The following is a 15,933-nucleotide window of genomic DNA, read 5'->3' as shown; positions in this document are numbered from 1 at the left end:
TAAACACAGTTTTTCACAATTCCTGACAATTAATCAGAGTAAAAATTCCTTGTTTTAGGTCAGTTAGGATAACCACTTTATTTTAAGAATGTGAAATGTCAGAATAATTGTAATGGCTCTCGTCGAAAGGAGTGGACCAAAGCGCAGCGTGGAAAGTGTTCATGATTTTATTTATCAAAAAACACTCAAACAAAGCGAAAACGAACGCGAACAGTTCTGTCAGGTACAGACACTAAACAGAAAACAAGACCCCACAAAACCCAAGGAAAATGACAACTTAAATATGATCCCCAATCAGGGACAACGATAGACAGCTGCCCCTGATTGGGAATCAACCACACCAACATAGAAATAAGGAAACTAGAATGCCCACCCTAGTCACACCCTGACCTATCCAAAATAGAGAATAAAAACCTCTCTATGGCCAGGGCGTGACAGAGAGATTGATTGATTTATTTCATCACATTCCCAGTGGGTCAGAAGTTTACATACACTCAATTAGTATTTGGTTGCATTGCCTTTAAATTGTTTAACTTGGGTCAAACATTACGGGTAGCCTTCCACAAGCTTCCCACAATAATTTTGGTGAATTTTGGCCCATTCCTCCTGACAGAGCTGGTGTAACTGGGTCAGGTTTGGAGGCCTCCTTCCACGCACACGCTTATTAAGTTCTGCCCACAAATTTTCTACAGGATTGAGGTCAGGGCTTTTTAAGCCATTTTGCCACAACTTTGGTAGTATGCTTGGGGTCATTGTCCATGTGGAAGATCCATTTGCGACCAAGCTTTAACTTCCTGACTGATGTCTTGAGATGTTGCTTCAATATATCCACATAATTTTCCTGCCTCATGATGCCATCTATTTTGTGAAGTGCACCAGTCCCTCCTGCAGCAAAGTATCCCCACAACATGATGCTGCCTCCCCGTGCTTTATGGTTGGGATGGTATTCTTCAGCTTGCAAGCTTCCCCCTTTTTCCTCCAAACATAACGATGGTCATTATGGCCAAACAGTTCTATTTTTGTTTCATCAGACCATAGGACAATTCTCCAAAAAGTACGATCTTTGTCCACATGTGCAGTTGCAAACCGTAGTCTGGCTTTTTCATGGCGGTTTGGAGCAGTGGCTTCTTCCTTGCTGAGTGGCCTTTCAGGTTATGTTGATATAGATACTCGTTTTACTGTAGATATAGATACTTTTATACTTGTTTCCTTCAGCATCTTCACAATGTCCTTGCTGTTGTTCTGGGATTGATTTGACCTTTTTGCACCAAAGTACCTTCATCTCTAGTCGACAGAACGCGCTTCCTTCCTGAGCGGTATGACGGCTGCATGGTCCCATGGTGTTTATACTTGCGCACTACTGTTTGTACAGATGAATGTGGTACCTTCAGGCATTTGGAAATTGCTCCCAAGGATGAACCATACTTGTGGAGGTCTAGAATTGTCTTTCTGAGGTCTTGGCTAATTTCTTTAGATTTTCCAATGATGTCAAACAAAGAGGCTCTGAGTTTGAAGGTAGGCCTTGAAATACATCCACAGGTACACCTCCAATTGACTCAAATTATGTCAATTAGCCTATCAGAAGCTTCTAAAGCCACGACATCATTTTCTGGAATTTCCCAAGCTGTTTAAAGGCACAGTCAACTTAGTGTATATAAACTTCTGACCCACTGGAATTGTGATACAGTGAATTATAAGTGAAATAATCTGCCTGTAAACAATTGTTGGAAAAATGACTTGTGTCATGTACAAAGTAGATGTCCTAACCGACTTGCCAAAACTATAGTTTGTTAACAAGACATTTGTGGAGTGGTTGAAAAACAAGTTTTATTGACTCCAACCTAAGTGTATGTAAACTTCCGACTACAACTCTAGATGCTTAAAAGGGATAATTTGACCAAATAGTGTGGACCTCAAAACCCCCTCTAACCGGCTGAAGAAATGGCGTTCACTACGGCCGCATCCTGCACCACTTCTATCGATAGACCTGAGTCTGAGCCAGCAACTGGTGTACAGCATCCAGTTGAAGCTATTGACTGCCTTTTCTCTCAGGAGTGCAAAATAGGTCCACGTGGAGTAAGCATGGAGAGCGATCCGTTCTTAAACTTCTCATATTGCTGGAAAACTGGTTGGCAAATGGTCAGACATAATAGGAGTTGTGGTGGGGCTCAGGTGAGACACTGAAATTGGGACATTATCATGGGCCATCCACTTTGAACTGTGAAGCTATCTGAAGAAGAAAAATGAAGATATGCCAGAAGATTGAGTGCCGGGAAAGGGAGGGGTTGGTCATTTGTGCCCGTAATTGATTTAGACTTATCTAAAATTGTTATTGTGGGGTAACAGGTTGATGGGAAGGTCTACACTACTAAATGTATAGTAATTTAGGCTAAGAATGCACTGAGATACTGATCTGTAATTATAACCCTGATTAGTTAACTTCTCTAGGACAGGGGGCAGCATTTTCACGTTTGGTTGAAAAGCGTGCCCAGAGTAAACTGCCTCCTACTCAGTCCCAGATGCTAATATATGCATATTATTATTGGTATTGGATAGAAAACACTTAAGTTTCTAAAACTGTTTGAATCATGTCTGTGACTATAACAGAACTTATTTGGCAGGCAAAACCCCGAGGACAAACCATTAAGAATAATATTTTTTGAGGTCACTCTTTTCAATAGTTTTCATTGGGAATCCAGATTTTCTAAGGGACCTTCCTGCAGTTCCTATCGCTTCCACTGGATGTCAACAGTCTTTAGAAATTGGTTGAGGTTTTTCCTTTGAGAAATGAAGAAGTAGCCATGTTCAGAATGAGGCTCCAGTGAAGTGTACTGTTTGTTAGAGGCGCGTGACCAGAAAGCATGCTACACATTGTTTTCCTCCGTTATTGAACACAGATCATCCCGTCTTCAATTTGATCAATTATTTATGTTGACAAATACCTAAAGTTGTATTACAAAAGTAGTTTGAAATGTTTGGACAACGCTTACAGGTAACTTTTGAGATATTTTGTAGTCACGTTGTGCAAGTTGGAACCGGTGTTTTTTTGGATCAAACGCGCCAAATAAATTGACATTTTGGATATATATCGACGAAATTAATCGAACAAAAGGACCATTTGTGATGTTTATGGGACATATTGGAGCGCCAACAGAAGAAGCTCGTCAAAGGTAAGGCATGAATTATATCTTTATTTCTGCGTTTTGTGTCGCGCCTGGAAGGTTGAAATATGATGGTCTGTGATTGTTAGCTGGGGTGCTATCCTCAGATAATAGCATTGTTTGCTTTCGCCTTAAAGCATTTTTTAAATCTGACACATTGGCTGGATTCACAACAAGTGTAGCTTTAATTTGGTATATTGAATGTGTGATTTCATCAAAGTAAAATTTTTATAGTCATTTATTTGAATTTGGCGCTCTGCATTTTCACTGGATGTTGGCCAGGTGGGACGCTACCGTCCCACATATCCCAGAGAGGTTAACGGGATTTTAGCCGTAAGAAGTTAAATTCATACCTCCAATAAACTCTTTATGGTACATCATGTTATATTACCTCTGGATGAATCCAAAACATCTGTCTCACTCTCTCCTTCTCCCTGTCTCTTTCTCTCTCCCTCGGCCAACTCAGACTGCCTCGGTGTGTCTTGCCTGCACGCCGGCATTGAGTGGTCGCCTGGGCAAGGATGGCTGGAGACAGGATTGAATTAGCTAGTCAGGCGACAAATTACCGCCACAATTAAAAGGCAGCCCTTCTATTTGTTTATGCCCAGGGAAACTAAACAAACTCAGCGGCGTCCAGGCAGGCATGACAGTTTACTGATGCATGCACAAGAATTTATGGTGGCCGAGGGGCTCCCTAAACTGAGGTAAATAGTAAATACCGTTGCAGCCTCCCTCTGAATAGACAAGCTCCATTTCCCCTTGTCTTAGGCAATGGCTGAGTTTATTTCCTGTTAGAGCCTTGGCTCTGGCCCTCACCCAACAAGCATCAACAAACACATGGCCAGCTTCAAAAGCCCACACATGGCGCACCCAGTCCCAAACCAATCCTTATGCCCTAAATCCTAGTCCCTGTTGATTATCTGTAGCCAATCTTGAATGATTGGATTGGTATCATAAGAAATAATGCTCCATAGTCGTTCTGAAAGAGTTTCCACCATTTTGCTTAGACCTATCCAGTATTTAACAATCTGCGAGGGGGGCAGCTTGCTGTACACCACTGCCAAAACGCTTTTTTGTTGAATGAGCTAAAGCCTCCAAGGAATCTGGGCCATATATCATATCTGTTCTGCGCTTCATTCTGCAGCCAGGTGCTGTCTCCAAAATGTTTGTTTGCTGAGGACGTGCATTTTATATGGCGATATAACTTTACTGTATTTCATCAAACGTTTTACCTGCAGGGGGTGACATCACATCATTGCAAAATCCTCACACTAAACAGTAGTCAACCTCCCCGATTTTCCACGACACGTTCCAGAAAAAGCTATTGATTAATTCTTATTGAGGAATAATGAGCAGTAGAATAAATTCTCACAGAACGGGGGCTGCGTGATTAGGACAAATGGTATTTAGAAAGTGTGGCCTTTGTTAGACCCACCGAGGAGTGGGGATGGATAGAGGAGAACGATGGGGGAAAATGGGCCAGCCTTTGAGAAATTAGTCGAGGTAATCCATCAGATGCCAGTCCTCATTATGGCTGTGGTTACACCGTGACAATGGTCCTTTATCCGGGCTTCCTCTTCCTATTAGCGCCACCTATTATCGCCGCTGAGGGATAGAGGCAGCAGCCCTCTCCTGCTGGAACACCCTTTATCGCACTGCCTGTGTGTGCCAGCTACTCAGACCAGGCCTGCAAATGGGAATGGAGGTTAGGCGACTATAGATGTTGTAGCAGCTAACTTGGTCGAACCCCGCCATCTCCAGCCAACTTGACACAACTGTGGGAAGCATTGGAGTCAACATGGCCCAGCATTCATGTGGAACACTTTCGACACCTTGTAGTCCATGCCTGACGATTTGACGCTGTTCTGAGGGCAAATTGGGGTGCAACTCAATATTAGGAAGGTGTTACTAATGTTTTGTACACTCTGTGTATATTAATTTCAAGAGCCAAGGAGAAATGCAAACCAGCGGCACTGAAGCCCTTGCTGGCTGAAATCATGTACTGCTTTTTAAATGTCATTAAACTAATGACAAAACTAGTTTGTCTCATAATGGTTGGATTTACAAGGGATCCTGTCAAGGCTTCACCCCATCCTCTTAACTGACCAAGCTACGCTTTTTATTCTTTCTTCAGTTTAAGTTATTATATTCTATAAATCAAATCAAAGTTTATTGGTTGCATACACAGATTTGCAGATCTTATCGCAGGTGCAGCGAAATGCTTCTGTTTCTTGATCCAACAGTGCAGTAACACCTAGCAATGCAAAACAATACACACTTAATTAATCCAAAAGGTAAAGAGTCAGTCTGAAAAATAAGTAAATATATATGCAAAAGTTGTCAATAGATGTTAGAATCACCTTTGGCAGCGTTTGCAGCTGTGAGTCATTCTGGGTAAGGCTCTAAAAGCTTTGCACCCCTGGATTGTACAATATTTGCACATTATTCTTTAAATTATTCAAGCTCTTTCAATTTGGTTGTTGATTATTGCTAGACAGCAATTTTCAAGTCTTGCCATAGATTTTCAAGCTGATTTAAGTCAAAACTGTGATTAGGCCACTCAGGAACATTCAATGTCATCTTTGTAAGCAACTCCAGTGTGTATTTAGCCATGTGTTTTAGGTTATTGTCCTGCTGAAAGGTGAATTCGTTTCCCAGTGTCTGATGGAAAGCAGACTGAACCAGATTTTCCTCTAGGATTTTGCATGTGCTTAGCTCTATTCCGTTTATTTTTATCCCACTAAAAACTCCCTAGTCCTTGCTGATGACAAGCATACCCATAACTTGATGCAGGCACCTACAAGCTTGAAAATATAAAGAGTGGTACTTATTGATGCATTTTGTTGGATTTGCCAGAAACATTACACTTTGTATTGAGGATTTAAAGTTAATTTCTTTGCCACATTTGTTGCAGTTTTACTTTAGTGCCTTATTGCAAACAGGATGCATGTTTTGGAATATTTGTTATTCTGTACAGGCTTCCTTTTCACCCTCTCATTTAGGTTAGTATTGTGGTGTAACTACAACATCCTCAGTTTTCTCCTATCACAGCCATTAAACTGTAACTGTTTTAAAGTCACCATTGGCCTCATGGTGTAATCCCTGAGCGGTTTCCTTTCTCTACGGCAACTGAGTTAGGAAGGACAGCTCCCTACTCACAGGCTAAGCTCTGGATTGGGTCACAGCGATGTGGGCCGCTCAAAGTTCTGATCTATCATCTGAATCACGTTTTCATGCCCTCTTCAAGCAGGTTTTCGTCTATTCAGTTTCAGGTCGTCACACCGGGAACCTGTTATGTGAGCTGCAACAGGGCTGTCGTTCCACCACTGAGTATGCCATTGAGTTCCGCACCATGGCTGCTGGCAGTGGAGGAAGTGAACCAGCTCTCCTTACAGTCTACCGCAGGGGTCTTAATCGGGAGTTACAGATCGAACTTGCCTGCAGAGGAGATTTTAATGGACCTAATCCAATACATCCGGATGTCACTATCCATTGGCAACCTACTGGTGGACCGCAGCCCTATAGTCAGCCATTGCCTGCGAGTCTTCCACGTCCTTCTCTCGTCCACCACGGTCCAATAACCCCGAACCCATGCAACTCGGCCGCACCCCTATCACGACGGCCGAGAGACAACGGAGGCTATTGTGGCGAGAGTAACCACCTACTCACTAGCTGTTCACCACAACCTCCACTTACGCCCAGGTAAGCACCTCCACGTTTTTGAATATTACCAAAAGGCAGTTTGGTATCCCGGCTCTTCTTTCTGCTAATGGGGTCACTCAGTTGGTGGAGGGACTAGTGGACTTGGGGGCAGCAGGAAATTTAATTGATGAACAATTGGCACAACAGTTAACTTCACTAGGGTAGAGGGCAGCATTCGGAATTTTGGATGAAAAGCGTACCCAAATTAAACTGCCTGCTACTCAGGCCCAGAAGATAGGATATGCATATGATTAGTAGATTTGGATAGAAAACACTCTAAAGTTTCCAAAACTGTTAAAATAATATCTGTGAGTATAACAGAACTGATATGGCAGGCGAAAACCCGAGGAGAATCCAACCAGGAAGTCGTTTTGTTTGTGGTTTTGTAGTTTTCTATTCAAGACCAATACAGTATCCATTGACTTAGGACTCAAATTGCAGTTTCTATGCCTTCCACTAGATGTCAACAGAGAGTGCGTTTCTTGTTTACTTTCCATCCAAGCCCACCTTGGCTCAAAGCGCCTGGGTGGTCGCATCCACTACCTGGTGGATTGGGAGGGGTACGGACCCGAAGAACGGTCCTGGGTTCCCCCTCAGGACATCCTCGACCCAGGCATGATCTTGGCTTTCCACCATAACCATTCTGACTGCCCATCTCCATGCCCCCTGCTCAGCTTCCTAGGCCGTCAAGAGCCGGGGGGGGGGGGGGGGGGGGGTACTGTAACGTCTGTGTCCAGCTCACAAACACTTAGATCCCCGGAACGCAGCCCACTTTCCAGCTCACTCTCCAGATCCCAATCACCGGAATTCTAATCACCTGTTCACACACCTGCATGTCATCATCCCACACTATTTAGTTCAGTTCCTTGCACCCTATCACTGTGAGGTATTCTTTGTTTTGAGACACACTTTTTCGGAGCTCTGTTTTCTCCCGTCCTTCTCTCCTCCGGTGTATGATCGATTTTCCTGCCTCACTCACAACGCCTTTTGCCTATTCCCTTCCTGTACTGGTGCCATTTTTGGACCTACCGTGTATGACCTTCTGCCTGCCCCTGGACCCAGCTACCTGCCTCCTCCTACCTGCTGCACTCTGCGCTTGAAACCAGCTCTCTGTCTCCCTCGTGTTCATTACACATCCAAAGTGTAATTCATAATTTCCCCATTCTCAAAGGGATATTCAATGTCTGCTTTTTTTACCCATCTACCAATAGGTGCCCTTCTTTGCAAAGCATTGGAAAACCTCCCTAGTCTTTGAATCTGTGTTTGAAATTCCCTGCTCAACTGAGGGATCTTACAGATAATTGTATGTGTGAGGTACAGAGATGAGGTAGTCATTCAACAATCATGTTAACAACTATTATTGCACACAGAATGAGTCCATGCAACTTATTATGTGACTTGTTAAGCACATTTTTACTCCTGAATTGATTTAGGCTTGCCAAAACTATGGGGTTGAATACTTATTGAGTCAGGACATTACAGATTTTTATTTTTTATTAATCTTTAAAAATGTCTAAAAACATAATTCCACTTTGACATTGTGTGTAGACAAGTGACACAAGATCGCATTTTAATCTATTTTAAATCAAAAATGTGGAAATACGTTCTGAAGACACTGTACATATGAAGTGGGTAAAACAGTATGTAAACATTATAAAAGTAACCAGTGTTAGGGCAGAAGTCCCTAAGGTGCAGGATAGTGTCGGGTGGTAGCAGGCTAGGAACAGTTACTAAGGTTCAGGGCAGGGTACTGGATGGAGGCTGGCTAGTGGTGACTGTTTAAAACTTCTTAAGGCTAGGGGGCGGTATTCTCGTTTTTGGCTAAAAAACGTACCCATTTGAAACTGCCTATTTCTCAGCCCCCGAAACTAGAATATGCATATAATTGTCAGATTAGGATAGAAAACACTCTGAAGTTTCCAAAACTGTAATTTTTTTATCTGTGAGTTAAACAGAACTGATATTGATATATCTGATGGCCAGGATATAGAAGCTGTTTATCAGTCTCTCAGTCCTAGCTTCACACTGCACACTGCCCTAACCCATCTGGACAAGAGGAATACCTATGTAAGAATGCTGTTCAACGATTACAGCTGAGCATTTAACACCATAGTACACTCCAAACTCGTCATTAAACTCGACCCTGGGTGTCGACCACGCCCTGTGCAACTGGGTCCTGGACTTTCTGACGGGCCGTCCCCAGGTGGTGAGGGTAGGAAACAACATCTCCACTCCGCTAATCCTCAACACTGGGGCCCCACAAGGGTGCGTTCTCAGCCCTCTCCTGTACTCCCTGTTCACCCATGACTGCGTGGCCATGCACGCCTCCAACTCAATCATCAAGTTTGCAGACGACACTACAGTGGTAGGCTTGATTACCAACAACGACGAGACGGCCTACAGGGAGGAGGTGAGGGCCCTCGGAGTGTGGTGTCAGGAAAACAAAGGAGATGATCGTGGACTTCAGGACACAGCAGAGGAAGCACCCACCTATCCACATCGACGGGACAGTAGTGGAGAAGGTGGGTTAGTTTTAAGTTCCTCGGCGTAGACATCACGGACAAACTGAAATGGTCCACCCACACAGACAGCGTAGTGAAGAAGGCGCAACAGCGCCTCTTCAACCTCAGGAGGCTGAAGAAATGTGGCTTGTCACCACAAACACTCAAACTTTTACAGATGCACAATCGAGAGCATCCTGTCGGGCTGTATCACCGCCTGGTACGGCAACTGCTCCGCCCACAACTATCATCCAGAAGGCGAGGTCAGTACATGTGCATCAAAGCTGGGACCGAGACACTGAAAAACAGCTTCTATCTCAAGGCAATCAGACTGAAAACAAGCCATCACTAACATTGAGTGGCTGCTGCCAACATACTGACTCAAATCTCTAGCCACTTTAACCTGATGAGGACAGAGGGCGCTGTTTTCACTTTGGGGGAAATTCGTGCCCAATTTAAACGGCCTCGTACAATATGCATATTATTACTATTGGATAGAAAACACTCTCTAGTTTCTAAAACCGTTTGAATTTTGTCTGTGAGTAAAACAGAACTCATTTGGCAGCACACTTTCTGACCAGGAAGTGGAAAGTCTGAAAATGATGCTCTGTTCAAGGGCCTGCCTATAAATGGGCATGATACGTATGAGTATACATGCACGTCATACACCTTCCCCTAGATGTCAAGAGGAAGTGAGAGAAGAAATGAAGTGTTTATCTTGGTCTGAGGTGGAATAAATCCTCTTGGAATGACGTGTCCGCCATTTCCTGTTTTCTGAAAAGTGCGAAGTTGGACCTGGAATTGCCTTCTGGAAAGCTGTCGTTATAGGCGAATACTATCTCCGGCTTTGATTTTATTTGATACATGTTACAATATCATCGTAAAGTATGTTTTTTCAATATAGTTTTATTAGATTATTGAAATTTTTTCGGGACGTTAGGTGTGTTGCGTTGTCTGTGTTTGTTGACGATGGAGAGCTTCGCGCCACTTGGCCAGTGTGCTTGCTAATTCAAGAGGGAAAAACGATGTTCTAAATCCAAACAACGACTGTTCTGGACAAAGGACCCCTTGTACAACATTCTGATGGAAGATCACCAAAAGTAGGACCCATTTTTTGATGCTATTTCATATATCTGTCCAACTGTGTACGAGTAGTTTTGCGCCCAGGTTTTGGCCACTCTCTCGCTATAACGTAAGCCTTATGTCGTAATGAAGATATTTTTTTGAATTCTAACACTGCGATTGCATTAAGAACTAGTGTATCTATCATTTCCTATACAACATGTATTTTTTTGTAATGTTTATGAATAGCTATTTGGTCAGAATAGGTGAGAGTCTAATAGAAGTATCCGCACATTCTGGGAAAAAGATGCTACGTTAGCATAATGGATAACCACTGATTTCAGCTCTAAATATGCACATTTTCGAACAAAACATAAGTGTATGTATAACCTGATGTTATAGGACTGTCATCTGAGGAAGGTTTATGAAGGTTAGTGAAAATTAATATATTTTGCTGGTTTATTCGCTAACGCTAACGTGCCTATTGCTATCGCTAACGTGCCTTGATGAATGAATGCGGTTGTGTGGTAGGCTATTGTAGTAAGCTAATATAATGCTATATTGTGTTTTCGCTGTAAAACACTTAAAAGAATCGGAAATATTGGCTGGATTCACAAGATGTTTGTGTTTAATTTGCTGTACACCATGTTTTATGATGAGTATTTAGGTATTTCACGTTGGTCTCTATAATTACTCTGGCTGCTTCGGTGCTATTTCTGACGGTAGCTGTGATGGTAGCAGCAATGTAAAACTGATTTATACCTCAAATATGCACATTTTTCGAACAAAACAGGACTGTCATCTGATGAAGTTGTTTCTTGGTTAGTTTGGTTGGTTCTTGGTTAGTTTGGTTGGTTTCGTGCATGCTACCTGTGCTGTGAAAAATGTCTGTCCTTTTTTGTATTTGGTGGTGAGCTAACATAAATATATGTGGTGTTTTCGCTGTAAAACATTTTAAAAATCGGACATGTTGACTGGATTCACAAGATGTGTATCTTTCATTTGCTGTATTGGACTTGTTAATGTGTGAAAGTAAAATATTTCTAAAAAATATTTTTTGAATTTCGCACTCTGCCTTTTCAGTGGAATGTGGGAGGAGTTCCGCTAGCGGAACGCCGGGGCTAGAAAGGTTAATAATAAAAAAATGGATGTAATAAATGTATCACTAGTCATTTTAAACAAAGCCACTTTATTAAATGTTTACATACCCTACATTACTCATCTCATATGTATATACTGTACTCTCTATACCATCTACTGCCTATGCCGTTTGGCCATCGCTCATCCATATATTTATATGTACATATTCTTATTCATTCCTTTACACGTGTGTGTATAAGGTAGTTGTTATGAAATTGTTAGATTACTTGTTAGATATTACTGCATGGTCGGAACGAGAAGCACAAGCATTTCGCTACACTTGCATTAACATCTGCTAACTATGTGTATGTGACCAATACAATTTGATTTGAGCTTTGATGCACCTGTACTGCCTTGTAGGTGGTAGCGAGTGAACAGGCCATGGTTCGGGTGGCTGTGGTTTTTGATGATCTTCTTTGCCTTCCTGTGACACTGGGTGCTGTAGATGTCAGGCAGTGTATTGCGTTGGGCTGACCGCACCACCCTCTGAGAACCCTGAGGTTGCAGGCGGTGCAGTTGCCATACCAGGTGGTGACACAGCCAGACAGAATGCTCTGTCGGGGTCTTAAGGGCCAAGCAGTATTTCTTTAGCCTACTGACGTTGAAGGGGCACTGTTGCGCCTTTTTTACCACACTGTAGGTATGGAGGGACCGTTTCCGGTGCCTAGTGATGTGCACGTCGAGGAACTTTTGACCCTCTCAACTGCGGCCAGGTCAATATGGATGGGGGCACGCTCTCTCTGCTGTCTCTTGTAGTCCACGATCAGCTTCTTTTTTTGTTGACGTTGAGGGAAAGGTTGTTTTCCTGGAACCACTCCACCAGGACCGTCAAATTACAGCACACAACCATATAATGGTGGCATACATGTTTGAAGTGGACAAAACTAGGAAGATGACAAAACCTCATTTAAAAACCCCATATATTCAAGTCATGTTAAACAAATGCAATTCAGCCCATCTCCAGCAGAGGGTGATGGTTGACAGCTGTAAATGTAGGCCTACTCCATGAGCTGTTAGTCAAGCTGAAGAAAGCAGAGGGAGATTCAGATGTAACTTTTAAACTAAAATCAGGGCCAGCGTGAGCGATTTATTAATAAGAGGCCTGCCACTTCGGCAAAATGAATAGCAGCAAATAGGACTGGACTTTGAATCGCAGAGTGATGCTTGAGATCATTGTGTAAATGTGCTCCTCGCAGTCATAGCCTTTGACGTCTGTCTATCACTCGTCGTGTCCTTGGCTTGTGTTCTTATCAGCGTGGCAGGACAGACGATGCTGCTCGGATGGCTGCGACACAGACAAAACATCATGTTCTCTGCTGTTGTACACCAAAGGGCTGCTTACTGCCACTGGCAGCCCATTGGAAGCCATTCTGTTTACCGCCACTGGAAGAAGTATAAAAAGAGACCTTGAGACAATGATACAAGCATGTGAAAGGAGTGCAAAATCAGCAGTCAGGAAACAGATTTAGTGTGTGTGGGAGACTGTACATAGCTGTGTGTGTGTGTGGGACTGTACATAGCTGTGGGTGGTGTGTGTGGGACTGTACAACATTCTGTGGGTGTGTGTGGGACTGTACATAGCTGTTGGTGTGTGTGCCTGTCTTTGTATGCCTTTGTATCTTTGTATGCCAACATAGCTGTTGGTGTCTGTGTTTGCATGCACCTTTGTGTAGGCTTGTCTTTGTGGATGTGCGCACACACACACACACACACACACACACACACACACACACACACACACACACACACACACACACACACACACAGAGACCTGCACGTGTGCACGTCTATGTGTGGGTGCATGCCATGCGTTCCTAGAGAGTTTACAAAGGAGCTGATGGGCTAACAGGCTGCCGAGATCAAACACCAGAGACGGGGAGGCAAATTAGTTGACTTTTTCCCCTGACGAGAATGACTGATGACATTTGCTCAGAGCCCAAGCCCCCACAACACACACAAATACATAAACACTAACACAATACCCTAAATTAAGTGAAGTTGTACATGGTTTGCCTCAAACATTTGAGTACAGTATACAGTACTGCCATCCACATCGTATAAGTCTATAGTGAATCCTATTCCCAAATCTTTAAAAATAGACTGCAGGAAAATAAGCTTACTTTTGCATGTTTCATTGATTTCCTGAAAGCTTTTGATTTTGTAAATAGGAATCTTTAGGCTATAGTTTCATAAAGAGGGATTGATGGGAAATTGTATCACGCAATCGGGTCTCTCTGCAAAGCACCAACTACCTATGTGCGTGTTAATGAATATTGTACAGATTGTTTTACACACAAGGGTGTGGGAAACCAATGAGACACCTTATCACCTACTCTGTTTATGTTTATTAATGATTTGACAAAATAAATTAAACAGTTAAATATTGGAGAAAGATATGATGATGAAATGCTAAGTATACTATTATAGGCTGATGATATTATTTTGATGGCAGAAACTGAACAAGACCTGCAGAAAATGTTATGCACAATCAATTGGTGCAAAAGATGTAGACTCATGGTAAATCAGAAAAAAAACATAACATATTTTTGAAAACCAGGTACTAAGAGTTTCCTTGCAATTACAAATACAGTGGGGAGAACAAGTATTTGATACACTGCCGATTTTGCAGGTTTTCCTACTTACAAAGCATGTAGAGGTCTGTCATTTTTATCATAGGTACACTTCAACTATGAGAGACGGAATCTAAAACAAAAATCCAGAAAATCACATTGTATGATTTTTAAATAATTAATTTGCATTTTATTGCATGACATAAGTATTTGATCACCTACCAACCAGTAAGAATTCCGGCTCTCACAGACCTGTTAGTTTTTCTTTAAGAAGCCCTCCTGTTCTCCACTCATTACCTGTATTAACTGCACCTGTTTGAACTCGTTACCTGTATAAAAGACACCTGTCCACACACTCAATCAAACAGATTCCAACCTCTCCACAATGGCCAAGACCAGAGAGCTGTGTAAGGACATCAGGGATAAAATTGTAGACCTGCACAAGGCTGGGATGGGCTACAGGACAATAGGCAAGCAGCTTGGTGAGAAGGAAACAACTGTTGGCGCAATTATTAGAAAATGGAAGAAGTTCAAGATGACGGTCAATCACCCTCGGTCTGGGGCTCCATGCAAGATTTCACCTCGTGGGGCATCAATGATCACGAGGAAGGTGAGGGATCAGCCCAGAACTACACGGCAGGACCTGGTCAATGACCTGAAGAGAGCTGGGACCACAGTCTCAAAGAAAACCATTAGTAACACACTACGCCGTCATGGATTAAAATCCTGCAGCGCACGCAAGGTCCCCCTGCTTAAGCCAGTGCATGTCCAGGCCCGTCTGAAGTTTGCCAATGACCATCTGGATGATCCAGAGGAGGAATGGGAGAAGGTCATGTGGTCTGATGAGACAAAAATAGAGCTTTTTGGTCTAAACTCCACTCGCCGTGTTTGGAGAAAGAAGAAGGAAGAAGGAAGAATGAGTACAACCCCAAGAACACCATCCCAACCGTGAAGCATGGAGGTGGAAACATCATTCTTTGGGGATGCTTTTCTGCAAAGGGGACAGGATGACTGCACCGTATTGAGGGGAGGATGGATGGGGCCATGTATCGCGAGATCTTGGCCAACAACCTCCTTCCCTCAGTAAGAGCATTGAAGATGGGTCGTGGCTGGGTCTTCCAGCATGACAACGACACGAAGCACACAGCCATGGCAACTAAGGAGTGGCTCCGTAAGAAGCATCTCAAGGTCCTGGAGTGGCCTAGCCAGTCTCCAGACCTGAACCCAATAGAAAATCTTTGGAGGGAGCTGAAAGTCCGTATTGCCCAGCGACAGCCCCGAAACCTGAAGGATCTGGAGAAGATCTGTAGGGAGGAGTGGGCCAAAATCCCTGCTGCAGTGTGTGCAAACCTAGTCAAGAACTACAGGAAACGTATGATCTCTGTAATTGCAAACAAAGATTTCTGTACCAAATATTAAGTTCTGCTTTTCTGATGTATCAAATACTTATGTCATGCAATAAAATGCAAATTAATTACTTAAAAATCATACAATGTGATTTTCTGGATTTTTGTTTTAGATTCCGTCTCTCATAGTTGAAGTGTACCTATGATAAAAATGACAGACCTCTACATGCTTTGTAAGTAGGAAAACCTGCAAAATCGGCAGTGTATCAAATACTTGTTCTCCCCACTGTATTTGGGTCATTATGTTGTTGAAGATATGGCCTTTCTAGAAGGCACATCTGCCCTGGCCGACTCAGCAAGTAGAGCTCTTGGGGGAGTTACAGGAAAAAACAGAACACGCAAAGATATTAGTTATGCCACATATTCCAAACTGTATCAGACATGGGTTTGT

Source organism: Salvelinus alpinus, chromosome 9, assembly GCF_045679555.1.
Source record: "Salvelinus alpinus chromosome 9, SLU_Salpinus.1, whole genome shotgun sequence".
Taxonomy (NCBI): Eukaryota; Metazoa; Chordata; class Actinopteri; order Salmoniformes; family Salmonidae; genus Salvelinus; species Salvelinus alpinus.
Note: the sequence above shows the minus strand (reverse complement) of the source record.